Source organism: Hyperolius riggenbachi, chromosome 5 (genome assembly GCF_040937935.1).
Source record: "Hyperolius riggenbachi isolate aHypRig1 chromosome 5, aHypRig1.pri, whole genome shotgun sequence".
Lineage (NCBI taxonomy): Eukaryota > Metazoa > Chordata > Amphibia > Anura > Hyperoliidae > Hyperolius > Hyperolius riggenbachi.
In genome coordinates this window covers 418,777,995-418,798,938 of record NC_090650.1, presented here as the reverse complement: position 1 = coordinate 418,798,938, position 20,944 = coordinate 418,777,995, and the positions used below count along the sequence as shown (strand labels likewise).

General features: G+C 46.2%; 1 long non-coding RNA gene across 1 annotated transcript in view; it reads left to right on the top strand.

Annotated features, from left to right (window-relative positions):
• Window positions 1-20,944, top strand: part of LOC137517880 (uncharacterized) — a 69,661-nt gene that overhangs the window by 11,512 nt on the left and 37,205 nt on the right. The window contains exons 2-3 of the long non-coding RNA XR_011020701.1: window positions 2,278-2,380; window positions 10,563-10,605. This is a non-coding gene — a long non-coding RNA (uncharacterized lncRNA). The remainder of the gene's footprint in view (window positions 1-2,277; window positions 2,381-10,562; window positions 10,606-20,944) is intronic.

Genomic DNA, 20,944 nt, shown 5'->3' with positions numbered 1-20,944 from the left:
ATCTCTAATAGCAGCATAGAGGGTGCTAATGTGTCTGGAAACGCGAAGAATCACTCGCGTCCCCAGCCTGTCAGCTCCTGTCACCAAAACAGGAAGTGGCTGCCGGCGGGGCCAGGAGGATCGGAGGGAGACGGCGAGGGCGAGACGGCGAGGGCACCGGACAGCTGCAGGGGGCTATTTGAAGCCCCAGGTGAATAAAACTCATTTTTTTTTGTTTGACTTAAGTGTCCCTTTAAGAAAAACAAAAGTTTGCTTTCTTAAAACAGAAAGAATTTGCAGTAGGGATAAGGAATAGAACATTAGTACCAAAGAAAAGAGTCTCATATTCTTATTTTCGGTTATATAGCTTTTTTTAAAAAGAGACTCTGTAACAAAATTTTCAGCCTTATTTATTCTATCCTTAAAGTTCCTCTACCTGTTCTAATGTGGTTTGGATTACTGCAGCCTTTTCTAGTTGCACTGTCTCTGTAATCTATATATATAATAGGCTAAGTGCCTCAACCTTCAAGCAAGAAGAAGAAGTAGCGCCCTTCCCCCAGGGCCGGTCCAAGCAAGGAGAAGGGGCCGGTCCAAGCAAGAAGAAGAAGTAGCACCCTGCCCCCAGGGGCGGTCCTACACTTTCCGCCGAGCTGGATGGGGTAGCAGGCAGAAAGGGGATATTGGGCACAGATGCGGGGAGGAGGGTCGGACCCCCCCTCCCTCACCTGGGTCCCCCACCTGCGCTCCTCTTCTAGCTTAAGTTCTATGGAAAACAAAAGTTTGCTTTCTTGGAACAGAAAGAATTTGCGATAATTCAGGTTGGCGTGAGCTTGAGATGTCTCCCAGTGCATAACTGCTGAATATATGCAAATTAACCATTGTTGTCCTTAGAAGCTAAACACTGCATTCCAGCGGTTCTGTAGGTGTGTTTAGCTTCTAAGGGCAACAATGGTTAATTTGCATATATTCAGCAGTGATGCACTGGGAGACATCTTAAGCTCACTCCAACCTGAATTATCGCAAATTCTTTCTGTTCTAAGAAAGCAAACTTTTGTTTTCCATAGCATTTTAGTAAGGGAGCTATTAGGACCATTGTAGCCCCTCACACACTCCAATGAGTTCTGGCTCACCATGAGCCAGCATGGTTAGTCTGTAGCTTAAGTTCAGCAGCAGCCGCCGCTATTAGTAAGAGGCAATGGGCGGGGATGACTCATCTCTTCCGCGTTACACCATGCGTTCCACTGTCGTCACTTCCTACAATACAGTGGGCGGCATTGCAGGAAGTGACGACAGTGGAATGCACGCTGGAACGCGGTGAGTCATCCCCGCCCGCTGCCTCTTACTATTAGCGGTGGCTGCTGCTGAACTTAAGCTAGAGGGGGAGCGCAGGTGAGGAAGGGGGGGTCTGAACCCCCTTCTCGCTGTGAAATTAAGCTGGAGGGGGAGCGCACATGGGGGACCCAGGTGAGGGAGGGGGGGTCCGACCTTCCTGCCCACTACCCCCTTATGCAGCGTATACTACACCGCGGGTCGGCTAGTATATCTAATCTTCTTTTCTTTGTCAAGCTTTGACGACCCAGAGAGGATTGCACTGCCTCTGCTGTGATAGGGAGAAGTTATGCACGTCCCCTCCACGCCCCCTGTAGGCTCTGTGTGTGTGCTTTGTTTATCCCTCACAGACAGGTCTCTACTCTCAGTTTCAGCTTGTCTGAGGGGAGAGGGAGCTGCCATGCTGAGAAACTGATAATGCCTGACTGGAGTGCAGAAAATTCACTATGTACTAAAGACTTGTAGTATACTGTAGCATGATATATATGTGTATATATATATATATATATATATATACACACATACATCACTTCCTGGTTAGCAGTCATGTTTTTTGTTTGTAAACACTGCCTAAAACTGGCGATTAAAAGCCAGGATCACGGCGGGAAGTGGCGGAAACGGCAAGGGTCCAGGAGATCACAGTGACTCGGTTGGTATGTTTTTTATTGTACAAATCGGATTGCATTATTTTAATATAATATTTGCAGTTCTATTTGCAATCTACACCCTGCATTTTAAACTATGAAACAGAGCAGTCTCTAAAATATATAAACCCTAGTTACTTGCTATGCAAGTTGCTATGCTTTTTACCCTTACTGCCAGTAGGGCTTACTTTTGGGGTAGGGCTTACATTTCGAGCATACTAGACATACCTGCGAGGGTTTCCTTTTGAAGATGTCTTAATTTGGGAGAATCAGGGTAGGTCCTCTATATTTATTTATTTTGATGATAACATTTTTCGGTTACCAGGTATTCCGTCACTGTGATTGGTCCTCTGATGTACAGACGGTATCTGTTCCCCAGACAAAGGGAAGCCACTACAGCTGACTCATCAGATTTAAATTGCAGCAAGGTAAATCAATACTTTCCCATTGATTTCTAAAAAGCATTTACTTAACTTCTTTTCAGTATTTTTTTCTTGGATACACTAAAATCCTGGCCTGTTTCCATAGATCTGACCCAGCTGAAATGTAAAAATCCAGCGCTACTTCATATATTAACGGTTAAAAGCTAACGCTGGGGTTTGGTAGGGTGGGAGTTCAAAATGATTGTTTTGGACATGTCCGTTTGGCTGCTTATAAGTATTAACCTGTTAAGAGCTTGACATCAAAATTTGTAATTATGATGCAAAATTGTAATACAAAATTGCCGGCAAATTTTTGTCATTAATTTTGCAGGTAACAGTAAAGTTTCATAATTTCACGATTATGCATAATTACTTAATAAATGCAAGATATAATTCCTTGGGAATTTTTTTTTTTCAAAAAGACTGTACAGGTAGTCCCCGGTTAACGAACAAGATAGGGACTGTAGGTTCGTTCTTAAAGAGAACCAGAGATCACGAGAAAAAGATGTTATACATACCTGGGGCTTCCTCAAGCCCCATAAGCCTGGATCGCTCCCACGCCGCCGTCCTCTGCTGCCTCTGTCCGCCGGTACCGGGTCCCGACTTTTCGGCCAGTCGAAGCAAGTGCAGTGCGCTCCCTCCGTACTGCGCAGGCGCATGTGTACAGAGCCGGAGGGAGCCCCTGCGCATGCAGAAAACTGGCCACGTCCGTCGGAAGTGACGGGACCCGGTACTGGCGGACAGAGGCAGCCGAGGACGGCGGCGTGAGAGCGATCCAGGCTTATGGGGCTGGAGGAAGCCCCAGGTATGTATAACCTCTTTTTTTCATTTTTTAGAGAACGTTCGTCTCTGGTTCCCTTTAATCTGAATCTGTTCTTAAGTCGGAACACTGTGCCATCTCTGTCCCCTGTACCTCCTCTGTGCCTCCAGTGTCCCCCTCTGTGTCACCTCTGCCCTCTGTACCTGCTTATACAAGTTTAAAAGCCATTTTTTTTTAATTTTTAAAATAGATTTTCTCAAAAAGTCCAATTTGAAAAATGTTGGGGGGGGGGATTGTTCCCATGGAAACACAAAATCCATACTGTTCGTATCGGCGGGTCGTTCGTACGTCGGGCGTTCGTAAGTCGGGGGCTACCTGTAGTTGTTTTAAGAAATTTTAAGAAATTTTTTTAAAAATTGGCTTTTAATCTCGGTGAAATTAAAATTTTCTGCGGTACACTTTAATATACACTAAGTTCCATTACATATCAGGATACTTTTATTTTATACATTGTAAGAAAATGGGAAGCGTTGGGTCACCCATGCAGCTGGTATAGTACCCCCATAAACATTTCGACATTAAATTTTTTTTTACAATTTACATTAAAAAAATAATTTATGATTGCCACATTTGTAATTTAGCGTAACATGCCAAAATTACAAATGGACTATGCAAAATCAATTCTATTTTGAAGTTCTAATTAAATTTTACATGAAATTTTGCATAAGCGAAATTAGTACATTACGATCATCACTATGTGTAACTCCATTTTCTGTACAAATCACTTTTGTATGTTGTATGTAATGTTATTAAATTATATACAGGCCCGGTCCGCTCATGATGCCCTATACTCAGGCCCAGTCTGCCAAGTGAGGCAACTTCCTCAGGGGGCAGAAGTCTGGGGGCAGCACCAGGCAGAAACAGGAAGTGAAGAGAGTGCCTGGCCAACCTATACTGGGGGCAACTGTACCTGGCTAACCTACACTAGGGGCAACTGTACCTGGCTAACCTATACTGGGGGCAACTGTACCTGGCTAACCTATACTGGGGGCACCTATACCTGGCTACCTATACTGTGTGCAACTCTACCTGGCTAGCCTATACTGGGGTCAACTGTACCTAGCTACCAATACTGGGGGCACCTATACCTGGCTACCTATACTGTGTGCAACTGTACCTGGCTAGCCTATACTGCGGTCAACTGTACCTAGCTACCTATACTGGGGGCACCTATACCTGGCTACCTATACTGTGTGCAACTCTACCTGGCTAGCCTATACTGGGGGCAACTGTACCTAGCTACCAATACTGGGGGCACCTATACCTGGCTACCTATACTGCGTGCAACTCTACCTGGCTAGCCTATACTGGGGGCAACTGTACCTAGCTACCAATACTGGGGGCACCTATACCTGGCTACCTATACTGTGTGCAACTCTACCTGGCTAGCCTATACTGTGTGCAACTGTACCTAGCTACCAATACTGGGGGCACCTATACCTGGCTACCTATACTGTGTGCAACTCTACCTGGCTACCTATACTGGGGGCAACTGTACCTAGCTACCAATACTGGGGGCACCTATACTTGGCTACCTATACTGTGTGCAACTGTACCTGGCTAGCCTATACTAGGGGCAACTGTACCTAGCTACCTATACTGGGGGCACCTATACCTGGCTACCTATACTGTGTGCAACTCTACCTGGCTAGCCTATACTGGGGGCAACTGTACCTAGCTTCCAATACTGGGGGCACCTATACCTGGCTACCTATACTGCGTGCAACTCTACCTGGCTAGCCTATACTGGGGGCAACTGTACCTAGCTACCAATACTGGGGGCACCTATACCTGGCTACCTATACTGCGTGCAACTCTACCTGGCTAGCCTATACTGGGGGCAACTGTACCTAGCTACCAATACTGGGGGCACCTATACCTGGCTACCTATACTGTGTGCAACTCTACCTGGCTAGCCTATACTGGGGGCAACTGTACCTAGCTACCTATACTGGGGGCACCTATACCTGGCTACCTATACTGTGTGCAACTCTACCTGGCTAGCCTATACTGGGGGCAACTGTACCTAGCTACCTATACTGGGGGCACCTATACCTGGCTACGTATCTATACTGAGTGTGTTTTGGGGGGCCTCACCGCAGCTATAACGTACGGTGCAAATTGTCGGGTGCTGTGCGTTCATTCCAATTTGGGGTGGGGGAGGGGGGGGGCATCCTCAAAAGTTTGCCTCAGGCAACAAAAAGCCTGGAACCGGCCCTGCAGGGTTCCCACTTACAGTATTAAAATTCACGTTCAGTTTGCGAAATTGCAAAAGTGAGTTTACCTATTATTATGTAGATGCAATATAAGTGCAGATGTCCCAAAGGATACCAGAGCTGAATAAAGCCTCCTGTAACTTATCTAAAAGCCCCTTTTTTTGGGTCGCTGGAGTCGGTCTGTACTGCGTAGGCGCTGACCAGGCTGCGTGCTTCTTACAGCGTGGGCTTGTAGCTGGGAGTGCACTGCGCATGCACATGATGTCATCGTGACATCATGTGCAGTGCGCTCCCGGCCATGGGCGCACGCTGTAAAAAGCGCGCAGCCTGGTCAGCGCCTGCGCAGTAAAGCCAAACTACAGTGACCTAAAAGAGGCTTTTAGGTGAGCTACAGGGGGCAGAGAGGAGAATTGGGGGAGCAGTGGGTGTCAGGACAGGTGACAGTATATGCCTGCTCCCCACCATTTCTATAGCTTCATACAGCTCTGGTATCCTGTAATAATCAATCAGCAGCCAGAGGTTTTCCAATCCACCATGGAAGGTGCACACATAGCAGAAATCCTAGCGTTGCGGAAACCGCTGCATTTTTTCCGCTGTTGGAAGTCTATAAGCCGCAGGAAAGAACGCATATAAAAAAACGCATATGCATTTTTGTGTTTTCAAAAACACTGGTTTTGTCGCATAATCTTCAAAATCGCACATAATGAAAGTCAATGGGAACGCAATGGTATGCGTTTTCCATGCTTTTTCTATGCGTTTTTCTATGCGTTTTTGGTTAGAAAAATATTTTTATGATGTTTTTTCACTTCCTAGCGATTTACATAAAACGCTAAAGAAAAGCGCATACAAAACGCATATGTGTTTTGAATATGGGAAACACAAATGCATTAAAATGCATGCAAAACAATAAAAAAACTCATCGGCGGTAAAAAAAAAAAAAATGCAAGCGTAAACGCACTAAAAATGCAGTAAAAAGCTCCCAAAAAACACACACAACATAAAATAAAACATGACATAAAACGCAGCATTTTATGTTATGTTATGTGAGCACCTAGCCAAACAGTATGTACTCAGCACTCTCTATAGCACTCCTGCACACTGCGAAGCCTGCAGACACCCTGTGCTCAATATTGGTGTGACAGTGACCATCATCCAAAAAACATACATGCAGGAGTCAAGGCTTAGTTCATACACAGGGGCGTACACGTTATTGCAACAATTCAAAATCATAAAAAAATCCCCTCACATTGTGGGTCCATGCACAAGGCTCACATCTGCGCAGCGGCTCAGAGCTGCTCATGTACGGCTTTTTCCCCTATGTATGAGTGTCTTTGTGCACCTGGGCAGACACGGGTTGTACTGCCTGCGCACTGCTGCCGCGGTCATACACAATGGGAGTATGGCTATGAAGTAGAAGACCGGGAGGGCAATCAGTAGTTGGTTGGACGAGGATAAAGGTGGCCACACACCATACAATTTTTTAAAACTCTCTTCAATTTAAGAATTGTAATCAATTTTTCCGACTGATTGTAACATTTCAAAAATATGACCAATGTACCACACACACATGTTCAATTTTTCCCCAATTATGATAAAAATGATTGGAAACTCTGACAAAATTGCTAGGGTGTGTATATTCATAAATTGACAATCTAACACACACCATACAATCTTTAGAAAGATTTAGGAAAAATATTTGGCATTCCGGATCGATAAAAATCGAAGAAAACGGGAAATCCGATCGGATTTTTCAGTCGACTATAAAAAAAAAGCTTTCGATTTTTTCGGGAGATCCGATCCTTTTTATTGAGTTGCCGAAAAATCGGATCATTTTATTGTATCGTGTGGGGCCACCTTAAGAGAAACCTTTTGATCATCCAGAGGCTTCCGTCTACTCAGGACCAGTTGTAACTTCAATTGGGCCCCTGTGGGCCCCCTGAGAGAACTCTTTTTGTAAGGGCCAGTTCACTCTTGTTTTAAAAAACGTATCTGTGGCTCCGTTTTGGGGCCACGGATAACAATGTTAAAAATAGAGGCCGTCTTCACCCTGTTCAAAAACGGATCTGCAGACGACCCGGGGGATCCGTGCTGAAAAACTGAACGCAGGGTCCGGATTTGCAGGATCTTCACGAAGCCCGATCGCTCCTGGATACACGGAGGGGTAGTAGAGAGCAGTGCAAAAAACGGATCTCCCTCTACACAGGCTATTCTGGCACACAAAACGGAGGGAGATCGGCATTGCCTACTGCCTGCTCCTCCTCTTCACATCACCCCAATAATTGTCCCCCAGCAGGGGCGTAACTAGAAGTCCCCGGCCCCCCTGCAAGAATTTGAGCGGGCCCCCCTCCCCCCTGGGGCCCGCTCATGGCTGTTTTGGGGGGAGCAGGAGGGGTCACAGCATGAGGGGAAAGCTTTGCACATCAGTGGGGAGGGGAGACAGTCCCCCCCCCCTCACCTCGGGCTCTCCCATCTGCGCTCCCCTCCTGCATCTATGTAAGTGGCAGCAGCAGCGGCGGTGGCAGCTATAATTACCTCCATTCACCACTGGAGGTCTCCGATCTGCAAGGGCTTGACATTACTTCCTGTTAAAACATGAATTTCTAGAGCTGCACTACAGTTAAGAAAAGTGCAAATCCATCTCTATACTGTCACAGAATAAGAAGTGCTTAATAGCAGTTCTACAGATAGTGCAGGCTAGGCATGGTTTGTGAGGTGCTCCTCCCCCCTGCTGAATTCCTCCTCAGAGCCTGCTGACAGCAGATGTATTGTTACCTCAGCAACAGCAATTCCCCTCACACATTGCACTGCCTGAGAGACTTTCCTAGCACCTCCTATTTTGCAACAGTTTAAGAATGAATCTGCAATATTTAGTGATTTCTTAAGATGTCTGAGACAGTTCTGCACAAATTTCTAAAAACCTACTAATATTTTGTCTCAGACACTCTTGATAAATGTCCCCCTGTGACCTGGATCATTTTATTATTATGTAGTAACATATGGCGGGTCACAGAGGAGAGGGGCTCCTGAGGGGGATGAAGACGAGGAGCACAGCCCCACAGACTGAAAGAGGAACGTGCCCACCGGGACTGGTGAGACGCTACTCTGCAAAGACACTGTAAGGCCCCCGGGGAGCAACAGTTAAATTGGGGTAGACCTGAAGGGCCCAGCCGGCTTGGGGGCCCTAAGGCAATTGACCAGGTTGCCCTAAAGGTAGTGCCAGTCCTACCTCTACTGAAAAGTAGGACACCTGGGAAACAGAGGATGACACTGAGGACATGAGGGGGACAGCATCTGATTGCCGTGGGCTCCCAGTATAAGGTTAATGATAGCGGCTGCCATTAATTACATTTATACAGGGGGACAGTGCAGGTGGACACACTGTTTTTTCTAAATGTATGGTAGGGGAGGGGTCACCCTTCTTCCTCCCTCCTATCCCTTTAGATTGTAAGCTTGCAAGGGCAAGCTCTTTCCCCCTTTTGTGTCTTGGAATGCATTATACATTTTATTCCTCATGTTACTTTTGTCACTGTCATTACCAATTCTGTATTTTGTGTCGATTTTATATTTTGTCACCAGGTACGTATTTTGTTTATTGGTGTACTCTATTGTCTGTATTAATATGTATGTTATGTTTGTTTCTTACATTGTGACCGCCACAGAATATGTTGGCGCTTTAGAAATCAGTAATAATAATCCTCTACAAGTATGGCTTCCCGAAGGAGAGGGAATGGCTGCCAGCCGATAGCATTTGTTGCTCTCATGAACAGTTAAAATGAAAGGCGGACAGCAGGGACAGAAATGTCAATGTAGCCAATGCTCCAGTGACCCAGAGAGATCACAGTGCCGCTGTGTTGTATTGCAGTATTGACGGTCGCATAGAAAGCATCACAGATGTTGCTTGTACCGTCCCGGGAACATAAAAATGCTTGACACGGCGTGCTTATCAATACCTCAGAGAAGAAAACATGTTCTCTGAACCAGCGGTGTAACTATAGAGCTTTGGACCTCCATGCAAGTTTTACATGGGCCCCCCCCAAGCACTCTATACATACTGTAACAATTGATACGGCGCACCAAAACCTGGCATTGGCAACTACAGTGTCAGAAGTGCAAGAAGGGGATGGGGAGCAGCTTGTTAATGATTACCACTATTTAAAGTATCTATAGAAATGATTATTATAAGCACAGGACCAATAGAGAGCTAAAGGTGGGCGGCCATACACTGATAGATTTGCAGCAGATTTTACCATCAGATAGATTTCTGTCAGATGCCTGTCAAGTCGAATCTGACAGGAATCTATCTGATGTGTGCCACACACTAGGAACAGATTTCAAATAGATTTTAGAATAAAATCTAAATGCATTATTGCACCATTAGATCCAATGCAACTCTATGGGCCATAGATCTGCTGCCAGCAGTAGATCGACCTAGATTTTCCACCCTGTCAGATAGATCAAATCAATCGAAATCGATTGAAAATCGATCGATTTGCTGGTTTGAAATAATCGATTTCTGATCAATTGATTGATTCTATAGAATTAATCAATCGATCGATGGCTGAAATCGTCCAGTGTATGGGCCCCTTAATACTGTAGTTGAGGGAGGGCCCTTCGGGGCCCCTCTGGCCCAAGGGCCCCGATGCGGTCACTACCTCTGCAACCCCTATTGCTACGCCCTTGCTCTGAACACCTCTCCTCAGGTGAAGTCAGTATAATCTCAGACAATACTTAGAGGTAATTCCATAGCTCCCAACTGTCCCTCTTTCCTCCTCATTTGTCCCTCTTCCTATGCAAATATATATATTTCTCTACTAAAAAAATGTGTTTGACTTTAAAACTTTATTCCCATCCTTTAAATTGATAGATTACTAATTTTAAAATGTTAATATGAAGGAAAATGAACCAGGATAGAGAAAGGACCAGTGTGATTTGAATTATAAAACAACATATTTTTCTTATAAAATCTTTATGGTATGCGTGACTAGGGGTGGGTCGGGGCGTGATCAGAGGTGTGGCAGGGGCGTGGCTTAAGTGTCCCTCTTTCTCATCTCAAAAAGTTGGGAGATATGTAATTCAACAATTCACCACACTGTTTTCCCTTTTCTGTAATAAATGACATTTCTGATTTTTTTTTTTTTTTTTTTTTTTTCAGTGGAAGCTGCCATAACCTGAAGAAGTGAGAAGAGATTTCACAGGTTTGCCCTGATAAATGACCATATTTTTCGGACTGAAAGAGGCTCCAGACTATAAGACGCACCTAGGGTTAGAGGGCAAGAACCAGGGAAAGAAAATATAGTAAACCTGGTGCGTCTGTGGTGCAGGGGCGCCTTGTAGATGTTCTGCCCCAAATTTTTGTGTTCCCTTTTGTGTCCTCCTAGTATCCTCCTTTGTGGCCTCCTAATGTCTCCCTTGGTGGCCTCCTAATGACTCCCTCCGTGTCCCAGTGTCCTCCTGCACTGTCCCCCTGTATAAATGTAATTAGCGGCAGACGCTATCACTCACCTCATCCCGAGAGCCCGCAGCAATCAGATGCTGTCCCCCTTGTGTCCTCTGTGTCCTCCTCTGTTTCCCAGGTGTCCTGCTCCGCTCCCCCTCTATGAATGTACGTATCAGCAGCAGCCGCAGGCATCACTCACCTCATCCCGAGAGCCCGCAGCAATCAGATGCTGTCCCCCTTGTGTCCTCTGTGTCCTCCTCTGTTTCCCAGGTGTCCTGCTCCGCTCCCCCTCTATGAATGTACGTATCAGCAGCAGCCGCAGGCATCACTCACCTCATCCCGAGAGCCCGCAGCAATCAGATGCTGTCCCCCTTGTGTCCTCTGTGTCCTCCTCTGTTTCCCAGGTGTCCTGCTCCGCTCCCCCTCTATGAATGTACGTATCAGCAGCAGCCGCAGGCATCACTCACCTCATCCCGGGAGCCCGCAGCAATCAAATGCTGTCCCCCTCGTGTCCTCTGTGTCCTCCTCTGTTTCCCAGGTGTCCTGCTCTGCTCCCCCTCCATGAATGTACGTATCAGCAGCAGCCGCAGGCATCACCCACCTGATCCTTGCAACCCCCGCATGATCAGCTGCTTATCTCTCACTCCTTCCCCCTAGTGCTGGTCGCGACCAGAAAGTGCTGACACTAGGGGGAAGGAGTGAGACAGGCTAGCAGCTGACCGTGCGGCGCGGGATCTAATGCTGGGCACACACGGCTTGATTTTGCTGCTCGATTCTCCCCCTCGATCGTTTAGCTTCTCGATTCCGTAATCAATTCTCTTATCTTCCGCTTGTTTTTCTTTTTCCATTCACTTCAATCCGGAATCGAGCGGTGAAACGATTGGGCGGCAGATCGGACATGTCGGAAATTATCTATCGAGACATGTTAATGGCTCAAGTCGGAACATATCCCAACCTAAGGATCAGGTGAGTGAGCCTGTGGCTGCTGCCGCAGGCAAAGATCCTTCTCGGATCACATTCGATCAGAGTGAGAGCTGTCTCTTTGTCAATTTGCGGCCCAAATCACGTGATATATGGTCAACTTAAAGGGTACCTGAGAAAGAGCTGAGTAATAGCTCCTGGTAGTACAGAGTAGATCGCGCAGAAGAGTGCGGCCGGACAGATTACCGGGAGCTACTGCAATCGAACAGAGCTTGGAGACCTCATGGGGCTGGAGGAAGCCCCAGGTAAGTATAAGTACTGGTAAGTACTGCCATTATCCCAGGTCCCGCCTCAGGTTCTCTTTAAAGGATACCCGAACTGACATGTGACATGATGAGATAGACATGTGTATGTACAGTGCCTAGCACACAAATAACTAGGCTGTGTTCCTTTTTTTCTTTCTCTTCCTGAAAGAGTTAAATATCAGGTATGTAAGTGGCTGACTCAGTCCTGACTCAGACAGGAAGTGACTACAGTGTGACCCTCACTGTTAAGAAATTCCCCTTTTTTACCTCTTTCTTGCTCCCAGAAGCCATTTTCTACTAGGAAAATGTTTTATAGTTGGAATTTCTTATCAGTGAGGGTCACACTGTAGTCACTTTCTGTCTGAGTCAGGACTGAGTCAGCCACTTACATACCTGATATTTAACTCTTTCAGGCAGAGAAAGAAAAAAAAGGAACACAGCATAGTTATTTGTGTGCTAGGCACTGTACATACACATGTCTATCTCATCATGTCACATGTCACTTCGGGTATCCTTTTAATGTACAAAGTTGTGGCTACTAACATAACCGGTAATGGGGTACCTTCAGACTCTCAGCTACTCCTGTGCTTTAACCTAAAAATAAATAAAAAACAAGCACCAAAAATGAAAATAAAAAGAATTAAAAGTCAAAAAGTCACAAAATGTTTGAAAGACAGACATCTTCTGTAAATGGGTGACCTAGCCAATCAAATACCTGTTGTAAGAACACTTTTTCCCCCTGTTATTTCTGTTAAACCAAATAAAATATTTGTGTAGAGAAAACAAAAAATAATAATATCATAAACAAAAATAAAGCTTTGAATATTCGTAAAATAATGAAGAATACAAAAATCATCTTTTTTTTCATAAACGTATATTTATAAAGGACAGTGAAGTGAAATTATATGGAGGCTGCCATATTTGTTTACTTTTAAACATTACCAGTTTCCTGCCAGCCCTGCTGATCTATTTGGCTGCAGTCGTGTCAGATTAACACAAGAAACAAGCATGCAGCTGAACTAGTCTTGTCAAATCTGACAATAATGTCAGAAATGCCTGATTTGCTGTATGCTTGTTCAGGGTCTACTGTATGGCTAAAGCTATTAGAGGCAGAGGATCAGCAGGGCTGCCAGGCAACTTTTATTGCTTAAAGGTAAATAAATATGGCAGCCTCCATATACCTCTCACTTCAGGTGGCCTTTAATAAAACAACAAACAAGTCAACTATATATAGATAAAGGAAAATAAATAAATCATTAAAATTTGCAAATACTTTCTGTTTTAAGAAGTCAAACTTTTGTTCTCAATGGCTCGTATCATTTCCTAGTGTGGTTTTTCTTCTCGCGTATAACGCCGCCAGCAGTTGGCAGAGACGGCGTCGTGTATTAGACGCTCAGCACATGCTAATAACAAGTAAGGTAAACATTGACTCTGGGAGCTCCCGGGCCGTCTGCAGGCACCGAGGTGTTCCTGGGAAACATCTGCTCCTCGGCTCAGGAAACTAAGGTAGAATCCATAATGAAAAGCTGTTCTGTGTTATTATCCAAGCCAGGGAAGAGTTACAGCTTTATTCATGCATTGAGAAGATATTCCACAACACCTAATCATGTACATAGAACTATTTGTATTAGACTCCGCCCCTGAGGAGTGTATGCAGGGGAGGATCTAGCTACAACGGGGCTCTGGGGCAAAAGTAACTTGGGGCCCTCCTGTCACCTCCCCCACAGCAGCAAATTAACTCCCCACCACTACCACCACCATTGTCGGCAGCTGAATTAAAGTGGGAGAACATGTATGATGCGGCGGGGCTATAGCAATACAGCTTTAGTGGCATGGATATACGGCACTGTGTGGTGGTCAGCGAGCACCAACATGACCTGCTTTGGTGAGTTGCTATGGTGCCAAAAGCTGTGCAGAGGCCTTGGTGAGCACAAGTTAAGGGGGGTGGGGGGTCTGGCAATCGCCCATTTTGCCCCTATGATTATGATCTTAAAGCCACATTCCATGCTATTTTCTGCACTACTTTCTACCAACCTTCCACATAACCCAATGATGTTTCTTCTCTCAGAAGATTCATGGCCTAGCTATTGGGCGCTGCCATAGGTGCCAATGGTAAATGTTGGAATTAGCAGCTATGGGCGGAGTTCAGCTATAGGAATAGTATGACCAAACTCTGGTTAGCGGCAATGACTGCAGCGGTAGGATTTGGCTACTGTGTTTAATTGTAGTCTCTGTCAGCTGTTACAGTGCGGTCTCTGTCAGCCGCCCCAATGCGGTCTCTGTCAGCAGTCACAGTGCAGTCTCCTGGTCTCTGCCAGCAGTCACAGTGCAGTCTCTGTCAGCAGTCACAGTGCAGTCTCTGTCAGCAGTCACAGTGCAGTCTCTGTCAGCAGTCACAGTGCAGTCCCCCAATCTCTGCCAGCAGTCACAGTGCAGTCCCCCAATCTCTATCAGCAGTCACAGTGCGATCCCTCAGTCTCTGTCAGCAGTCCCAGTGTGGTCTCCCAGTCTCTGTCAGCAGTCCCAGTGTGGTCTCCCAGTCTCTGTCAGCAGTCACAGTACGGTCTTCCAGTCTCTGTCAACAGTCATAGTGCAGTCCCTCAGTCTCTGTCAGCAGTCACAGTGTGGTCTTCCAGTCTCTGTCAGCAGTCACAGTGCGATCTCCCAATCTCTGTCAGCAGTCCCAGTGCAGTCCCTCAGTCTCTGTCAGCAGTCACAGTGCGGTCCCTCAGTCTCTATCAGCAGTCCCAGTGCAGTCTCTCAATCTCTGTCAGCAGTCACAGTGTGGTCTCCCAGTCTCTGTCAGCAGTCACAGTGTGGTCTCCCAGTCTCTGTCAGCAGTCACAGTGTGGTCTCCCAGTCTCTGTCAGCAGTCACAGTGTGGTCTCCCAGTCTCTGTCAGCAGTCACAGTGTGGTCTCCCAGTCTCTGTCAGCAGTCACAGTGCAGTCCCTCAGTCTCTGTCAGCAGTCACAGTGTGGTCTCCCAGTCTCTGTCAGCAGTCACAGTGTGGTCTCCCAGTCTCTGTCAGCAGTCACAGTGTGGTCTCCCAGTCTCTGTCAGCAGTCACAGTGTGGTCTCCCAGTCTCTGTCAGCAGTCACAGTGTGGTCTCCCAGTCTCTGTCAGCAGTCACAGTGCGGTCCCTCAGTCTCTGTCAGCAGTCACAGTGTGGTCTCCCAGTCTCTGTCAGCAGTCACAGTGTGGTCTCCCAGTCTCTGTCAGCAGTCACAGTGCAGTCCCTCAGTCTCTGTCAGCAGTCACAGTGCAGTCCCTCAGTCTCTGTCAGCAGTCACAGTGCGATCCCTCAGTCTCTGTCAGCAGTCACAGTGCGATCCCTCAGTCTCTGTCAGCAGTCACAGTGCGGTCCCTCAGTCTCTGTCAGCAGTCACAGTGCAGTCCCTCAGTCTCTGTCAGCAGTCACAGTGCGATCCCTCAGTCTCTGTCAGCAGTCACAGTGCGATCCCTCAGTCTCTGTCAGCAGTCACAGTGCGGTCCCTCAGTCTCTGTCAGCAGTCACAGTGCTGTCCCTCAGTCTCTGTCAGCAGTCACAGTGCGATCCCTCAGTCTCTGTCAGCAGTCACAGTGCGGTCCCTCAGTCTCTGTCAGCAGTCACAGTGCTGTCCCTCAGTCTCTGTTAGCAGTCCCAGTGCGGTCCCTCAGTCTCTGTCAGCAGTCACAGTGCTGTCCCTCAGTCTCTGTTAGCAGTCACAGTGCAGTCCCTCAGTCTCTGTCAGCAGTCACAGTGCGGTGCCTCAGTCTCTGACAGTAGTCACAGTGCGGTCCCTCAGTCTCTGTTAGCAGTCCCAGTGCGGTCCCTCAGTCTCTGTCAGTAGTCACAGTGCAGTCCCTCAGTCTCTGTTAGCAGTCCCAGTGCGGTCCCTCAGTCTCTGTCAGCAATCATAGTGCGGTCTTATTGTTCCTCGATGTGTATGAAAGCAACCTCCAGCCTATGTTTTCATTTTTCAGCCATTTACAGCATAAAGCACAGTGACCTTTTCCCAGGTTCACTTTGTGAGCAGAGCTGGAATGTAAATCCAGTGTCAGCAGTTCTATGCAGTCTCATTAGCATACAAATAGGCCATCAATAACCAATTATAACCCCCATCACAGAGAGCAGCTAGTGCGACAGTCATACAAGGGCTGCAATAAACAGATGTCAGAATCCGCATGGCTGGGAGATCCGCCGGGCTTCCACTACCAGATAAATGATACCGTACCCAGCCACCGAGACTGGCTGCATCTATGTGTCTGTCTTATGGCATTCCAGTCCTGTATATCTAATAAAGGCACCTGGAAAAAAGGGGTGCAGGGGATAACCGCTAATAGAATATCAGTAAAATACTCGTAATGATATTCTACAACTTAATCTTTACTGATATTTTACTATGACTTATCCTAATGGTGCCCATACATGGTACAATTTTTTCATATTTTTTTTCGATCAGATACATCTATTTGATTATTCCATTAGATCAAATATAAAGATTTTTCCAACTTGTTCCGATAAGATTTTTATTGAAAAAACTGGATAATCATTTGTTTTTCTTGATAAAAAAAGATTATTTTCGACTTTCATTCGATTTGATTGTTTTGGTCGAATAAACAGGAAAATCGAGCATTTTTGTTGTACTGTGTACGGACACCATCACTTTCCTCTCACCCAGAACCCTGCCTCTACCGATGCCTAACCCTTACCCCTCCCCCTACTGATACTTAACCCTCCCTCTACCTATAACCAAAAATTAACTCCCTTTGGCGGTGCCTAATAGGGATGTACAGAGCGTACGCTAAAAAAGGGCGCCGGGAAAAAAGGGCGCAGGGTTTTAAACGATAAGCATGAATAACGTTAAAAAAAATGTGCTATATTTCGTTTAAAAATAATGTTTTATAAAGTTATAAATCATTAAATAATGTGTATGAAATCAGAAATTTTAAAAACGTTAATCTTCCCTGTTTAAAAAGTGAAATGTATAATAACGTTTTATAAAAGATTAATAAGAATGTTACTAAAACTATACTTAACCCTACTCTCACACAGAACCCTCCCTGTACCTACCTCTAACCCCTAGACCCCCCCTGGTGGTGCCTAAACCTAAGACCCCCCCCTGGTGGTGCCTAAACCTAAGACCCCCCCGGTGGTGCCTAAACCTAAGACCCCCCTGGTGGTGCCTAAACCTAAGACCCCCCTTGTGGTGCCTAAACCTAAGACCCCCCTGGTGGTGCCTAAACCTAAGACCCCCCTGGTGGTGCCTAAACCTAAGACCTCCTTGTGGTGCCTAAACCTAAGACCCCCCTGGTGGTGCCTAAACCTAAGACCCCCCTGGTGGTGCCTAAACCTAAGACCCCCCTGGTGGTGCCTAAACCTAAGACCCCCCTGGTGGTGCCTAAACCTAAGACCCCCCTGGTGGTGCCTAAACCTAAGACCCCCAGGTGGTGCCTAACCCTAAGACCCCCCTGGTGGTGCCTAACCCTAAGACCCCCCCTGGTGGTGCCTAAACCTAAGACCCCCCTGTGATAAGCATTAACCTCCCTGCCGGTTATCCCGAGCTCAGCTCGGGGTAACCTGCCGCGGAGGATTCCTCAGGCCCTGCTGGGCCGATTTGCATAATTTTTTTTTTGTTACACGCAGCTAGCACTTTGCTAGCTGCGTGTAACTTACGATCGCCGCCGCTCCGCGCCGATTCGCCGCAACCCGCCGCATCAGAGGGTGCCCCCCCCGAGACCCGTGCGCTGCCTGGCCAATCAGTGCCAGGCAGCGTCGAGGGGTGGTTCGGGACTCCCTCTGACGTCACGACGTCGGTGACGTCATCGCACCCGTCGCCATGGCGACGGGGGAAGCCCTCCTGGAAATCCCGTTCAGAACGGGATTTCCGGATGGGTATATGCGCCGGCGGCGATCGGCGCATTCGGGGGGACGCCGCAGGGAGGGGGGAAGCATGTAGCTAGCGCTAGGCTAGCTACATGCTAAAAAAAAAAAAATAATGCCAAAAAACACCCTCCCTGCCGTGCGCAGCAATTTTTTATAACGGCAGGGAGGTTAATAACGTTTAAAAAAAATATTGTACTGTTTTTCGTTTAAAAATAATGTTTAAAAAAATTATAAATCATTAAATAATGTGTAATCATGAGAAGCAGTTATAAAACATTAAAAGTCTCCGGGCGCCGCTTTTAAAACGTTATTTTTCTCCGGCGCCCTTTTTTCCTGTCGGGTGCCCATTAAACGATATTTATTATATGAGTGAATGGCGGCGCCATTTTTGCCCACCTGCCTCATGCGCCCAAATTTCCTGCTTCCTGTACAGAAATTTCTGATTCTGGAGAAATTAAGTTTTTCAGATTTTCTGTTTTTCCAATTTCTGATTTTTGAGGAGTATTTCATTTGTCATTTGTTTGCATCAGAGAATGCAAAAAGAAAAATAACCAGAAAAACAGAAATCTGAAAATCAGCCTTGTGATTGGTCTTACAGTAAAAATTTGCGGAAAAATTCTGCATTCCGTGATTGGTCCAATACTTCTGAGTTTTGTAATTGGGCTAGGTTGCGGTAAATCGGATTTCCATGGAATGCCGGTTTCCGTTTTCCTTTTTCTAAATTCCGATTGGAATAATTTCAATTCTACGAAATCCGATTGAACATCCCTAGTGCCTAACCCTTAAAGGAGAACTGTAGTGAGAGGGATATGGAGGCTGCCATATTTATTTCCTTTTAAGCAATACCAGTTGCCTGGCAGCCCTGATGGTCTATTTGCCTAAAGAAGTGTCTGAATCACACCAGAAACATGCATGCAGCTAATCTTGTCATATCTGTCTAAATTTGTCAGAAACACCTGATCTGCTGCATGCTTGTTCAGGGCCTATGGCTAATAGTATTAGAGGCAGAGGATCAGCAGGGCTGCCAGGCAACTGGTGTTGCTTAAAAGGAAATAAATATGGCAGCCTCCATATACCTCTCACTACAGTTCTCCTTTAAAGAGGAACTTCAGTAAAAATAATGAAATATAAAAATGATAAATTTTTACAATAATTATGTGTAAATGATTTAGTCAGTGTTTGCCCATTGTAAAATCTTTCCACTCCCTGATTTACATTCTGACATTTACCACATGGTCACATTTTTACGGCTGGCAGGTAATGTCACTGGAAGGAGATGCTGCTTGCTTTTTTGGCAGTTGGAAACCGCTGTTATTTCCCACAATGCAACAAGGCTCCCACAGTGTGAAGTCAGAACCATGGCCCTGCCGCCCTGACATCACGCTATGGGAGGGGTTTTACCACAATATCAGCCATACAGAACTCCCTGATGATCCGTTTAAGAAAAGGAAAAGATTTCTCATGGGAAAGGGGGTATCAGCTACTGATTGGGATGATTTTCAATTCTTGGTCACGGTTTCTCTTTAGCCCTTAGGGCCCTTTCACACTAGCGCAGTGTGGTGGGTAGTTTTCTGCACCTCACCGCTATGCTAATGAAAGCCTATGCGTGCTTTAATACGGCATGCGGTGCGATGCAAACCGATGTTACAGCACAAACTCTGCGATGATATACGGCGGACCGGAAGTCATGTAAGTCTATAGCGACGCAGGGTTTGCCACAATGTTGTCGCGCATGCATGGAAGCGTATTTTTACAATACGCTTCCGTGCAATTCCATTTCTCTAAAACAGGAAGTGACCACAAGCAAGTGTCACTTCCTGTTTGGATCCTGGCAAGAAGAGGAATACCGCATACTTACGAGGTAATCGCTGAGGTCCTCCTGTCCTGCCGCCAATATGCAGTCTGCCCCTCCGCTGCCTCTAAATGCCCTCCAGCACCTTCTTCCGGTCGCCTGGGTCGGGCATCACTGGGCCTGAGGTGGCCCGGCTGCGCACGTCCTACAGCACACAACTGCGGCCTGTACAGGATCTTCTCAAAAAATTAGCATATTGTGAAAAAGTTCATTATTTTCTGTAATGTACCGATAAACATTAGACTTTCATATATTTTAGATTCATTACACACAACTGAAGTAGTTCAAGCCTTTTATTGTTTTTCTTATTGATGATTTTGGCATACAGCTCATGAAAACCCAAATTTCCTATCTCAAAAAATTAGCATATTTTATCCGACCAATAAAAGAAAAGTGTTTTTAAAACAAAAAAAGTCAACCTTCAAATAATTATGTTCAGTTTTCCACTCAATACTTGGTCGGGAATCCTTTTGCAGAAATGACTGCTTCAATGCGGCGTGGCATTAAGCCAATCAGCCTGTGGCACTGCTCAGGTGTTATGGAGGCCCAGGAAGCTTCGATAGCGGCCTTAAGCTCATCCAGAGTGGTGGGTCTTGCGTCTCTCAACTTTCTCTTCACAATATTCCACAGATTCTCTATGGGGTTCAGGTCAGGAGAGTTGGCAGGCCAATTGAGCACAGTAATACAATAGTCAGTAAACCATTTACCAGTGGTTTTGGCACTGTGAGCAGGTGCCAGGTCGTGCTGAAAAATGAAATCTTTATCTCCATAAAGCTTTTCAGCAGATGGAAGCATGAACCCACTTTTGAACCAGAAACAGCGGCAGAAGCGCCTGACCTGGGCTACAGAGAAGCAGCACTGGACTGTTGCTCAGTGGTCCAAAGTACTTTTTTCGGATGAAAGGAACTTTTACATGTCATTCGGAAATCAAGGTGCCAGAGTCTGGAGGAAGACTGGGGAGAGGGAAATGTCAAAATGCCTGAAGTCCAGTATCAAGTACCCACAGTCAGTGATGGTCTGGAGTGCCATGTCAGCTGCTGGTGTTGGTCCACTGTGTTTTATCAAGGGCAGGGTCAATGCAGCTAGTTATCAGGAGATTTTGGAGCACTTCATGCTTCCATCTGCTCAAAAGCTTTATGGAGATGAAGAT